The sequence below is a fragment of the Akebia trifoliata genome, unplaced genomic scaffold, assembly GCF_017979445.1.
Source record: "Akebia trifoliata isolate Shusen 1 unplaced genomic scaffold, ASM1797944v1 Contig01032, whole genome shotgun sequence".
NCBI classification, from domain to species: Eukaryota; Viridiplantae; Streptophyta; class Magnoliopsida; order Ranunculales; family Lardizabalaceae; genus Akebia; species Akebia trifoliata.
This window is the reverse complement of record NW_028237428.1, coordinates 1-3,665: the sequence shown is the minus strand read 5'-3', so window position 1 is coordinate 3,665 and position 3,665 is coordinate 1. Positions and strand designations below refer to the sequence as shown.

Sequence of the window (3,665 nt, the reverse complement as noted above, 5' to 3'; positions counted from 1 at the left end):
ATTAGAAAAATATAAATTTCATAAATACAAGAAGAAGGTAGTTGTCGATCCATACACTACGTCATAATGGGTTAAAAATGACTGCTCCTACAGTCGGAAAAGGGGTTGTTTTAAAAGGAGTGGTTTTTAAACTGTGACAGACTAAAACAATCGGCAAAAACGACTGTCAAAGATAGTCGGAAAAAATGACAATCACTACTGTAAAATAGGGATATAGCGATGGTCAGCGACTGTCGCTATAGGGTAATTTTTTTTTTATTTTTTTTTTATTTTACACCTACCCCCCTCACATGTTGCTGAATATTGGGGATACCCCTATGTTTTGACATTGATGACCTAGACCCCAACTAACAACATGAAAAAACCCAAATGCCCCTCGTCTTCAACTTTCATAAATCTAACTATTTTTGGAACCACCTGTTCTAGCTTTAATTTTTTAATCTCTCTTCAGATTGTTTGGTGAAGTTATGATAGTTGAAGATGGATTTGTCAGGAGTTCACATTTTCTTGGTGTGAGATGCACTTTTAACAAATCTACTACAGATGAATGTTATTAGATTTATCATATTTGACATGGAAGCAACCACCACCACAAAAATAAAAGAAAATGGGTTCTGGTTTTCTTACTTGTAAGCTTCGTCCACCCTGGATTGAGTGTCCATATAGCTTGGGAAGTCATGACCAACCAGGAAATAATCACCCCGTCCATAGCCAGAATCCCCCTCCAGAGAATCAAGGAGTGGATTGTAGTTGTAGCTACCAAATGCACCGCTTCATATTAATTGCTTGGCCTCCTCAAATCATGGATCTGGCTTGAACTGTAGGATATGCAGGATCCATGTCAGATTGGTAAAATGTAAGTTTACATGCATGTATTTAATTTGTACCATTGAGAGGTAAGAATAAGTATAATGATAGTTGTTCTTTTCCACAAAATTATTGAAGTCAACACAAAGTCAACGAAAACTGAAACTGGAACATGAAATAATTTAGTGGAACAAATTCTAGTTAGATAACATTTAAATCTAGGACATGAATCCACTTGCAACTATGGTATTAATTTTCATTGTTCAAGTATTGGTGGAATTGGAAATTCTCTTTGGTTTGACAGGAAAACTAATCTTCTTTTTTTTTCCTGAATTTTGATTGATTCAGAGTCAAGTGAGCAAGTTTTTTGACTAGTTCATAAATTTGTTAAAATGCTACACTTTGATGCCTATGATACCCACATATGACATGGATACAAGGTTGATATGGTGACACATAGCATATACACTTAAAATTGACATGACTGATGCAGGATCAACAGAAGAGTATTCTTGAGGCATTGCGGAGGATTGTTGGTAGAAAAGCACAAAAGGAATTTTTAACATCCATTTCTTTACAATAGAGATGTTTTCAATCTATTTTACCAAGTGAGATAAATGGGGTGTAAAGTTCGTGTGAGTTTTCAAGGCCCATCAAGGTGCTAGCCTGCATGTGAGTTAGAGCTCCTTTGAGGCCTTCAAATCTTTAAATTGAACTGTATGACAAAGGAATAGCACAACAGTCCTTGCAGGTTATTGTATCTACTAGACCATATTAGAGAGTTGGTTAGAGGGTGGTTTATTATCTTCTCTCACACATTATGAGATGAATTATGATACAAACCCAATTAGGCTTGATTCAAACTCACTAATTTCGTAAAAGGGAAGAGATGAATGTGGAGTATGTGGAAATTAGAGATTTGCAACTAAGTAGGAGATACTAAGGATTGCTATCCAGCACATTTATTTAAAACCTTGTAATTGTTCTACTTTAACAAAAATGAGGAATCCAATTAAGTAGAATCAACTAAGTAAAGAGATTCTTCTAACACATGGTAAATAACATTTGAATAGGAAAACAATGAAGTAAATACAGCAAACGGATTTTATATCTAGCGAGATTGATTTTCTTCACTATATCAAATTCTATCAACCAAGATTCAACTGTATTAGAAAATCTCATGCCTTATAATGTAGTGCAACGAATTTCTCATGTACTAGTCGTTTATGCAAGACCATGCACTTGGACCTTGGAAAAGCAGCTCAACATCTAATAAAAAACTCTAAGAATCTTATTTGAAAAAGAAAAAAATGCCCATACTTACAAGGTTGTCAAGTTTGGCATATCCCCGAGATAATCCGGTATCACTCCAGTAAAATTACAATTCCTCAATACTCTGCAACCCAATCCAATTTATGTCAATTTAAATTGTTAACACTACATAATCATGAGATACATAAAAAAGCATTCAACTCACAGTGTTCTTAAATTTTTCATGTTACTTAGCAGTGGGAACTCTGTTAAATTTATGTTACTAATCCATTTCCATGTGACCCTACCAAGTATATACACACACACACATATATATAGATAAAAAGAACTCAAAAGCCTTATAAGCAGTGCATTTATCTTACCTATGCATCTCCCACATGTACAAACCAACTAAAAACAGAAGATGATTGGCCTATGATAAAGATAAAAGAGGATTGCATAAACATTTTAGCTAGACACCCGGTTATCAAAAAAAATTAAAAAATACTACCAAGCTGGCTGTCCATATGTATGTCAGCAATAAAATAACTTTAAAGCAAACACATAAATGATGTGTATCACAATAATTACCTCTAGCTTCCTTTTCTTCTCAGGTTCTTCCTATTTCAGCTCAAGATGTAAAGCAACAATTCTACCAGTATCAGTAACAAAGAAAAGAAATTTAACAAGTCCTATTAAAATTTTGCTTACCAAAGTTTGCTTGAGGCAAGTATTCTCCTCTTGGAGCTGGTTCAGTGCTGCTTCCAGCTCCACCATGTACGCCTGTAGATGTGTGAGAGGAGATTCATTAAAGCATGAAGCAGAATTTCATGAGTTATTGGGTGCACTTGAATGAGGACAAGTGGTTGAATGAGATATTATCTTCAATGATGGGACTAGAATTAGATGTACTCGTAGGGGATCATCTAAAAACTTCTCCATCGGAACTAACACGGTGTGTTGCCTGGAACTGTAAGAAGACAAATAGAATGCATAGTAAAGAAATCCATCTGATTGCAGTCAATATCAAGATAGATCAAATGAAAATAAACCGTCAGACAGATTTATTCCCGACCTTGTGCCATGGGTGATCTTTGATTTGAGGAAATTTGAACTCTGTTATTTGGATTCATGCATTTAATCTCTTCTCTGGTTGGAGTCCCCAAAATCGGATATAATGTTAGAAAAATCTTAATTAAGAGACAACAGAATGTGAACTAAGAGCAGAAATAAATGAACTATGCCAATTGCCAGTAGACCTACAGTGCACAACTATTGGGCCAAGATTGGTTTGTATATGATAAATTCTTTTCAAAATTTCACGAACGGCGAATGTGTCCCAGGGCACTCCATGATCAGGCCATTCAGGTTATTGTATATGGAGAACATAGTGGGGTGGTTCCTCAGACTGAACGAACATAAACAAAAGTAAAGCAGAAAATACCAATTCATTACATCAAGGGTCTAGAATTATTGGTATAAACTAAAACCATCCAAAATAACCAAATAAAGTACAAGTGACAAAAAACTGGAAATTTGTCAGTCCCATAGTTATGCATGACCATAGGAATTGATATCAGTTGAGCCAGAAGTTACAAAATCAGGTG

At 35.1% G+C, this 3,665-nt stretch overlaps 1 long non-coding RNA gene across 1 annotated transcript; it reads right to left on the bottom strand.

Moving 5' to 3' along the window:
- Positions 1-440: 440 nt before the first annotated feature.
- Positions 441-3,010, bottom strand: LOC147380739 (uncharacterized). Its single transcript, XR_015175159.1, has 5 exons — positions 2,770-3,010; positions 2,650-2,679; positions 2,442-2,491; positions 2,132-2,203; positions 441-818 (listed from the first exon to the last, which is right to left on the bottom strand). It is a non-coding gene; the product is annotated as an uncharacterized LOC147380739 (long non-coding RNA).
- Between the last annotated feature and the right edge of the window lie 655 nt (positions 3,011-3,665).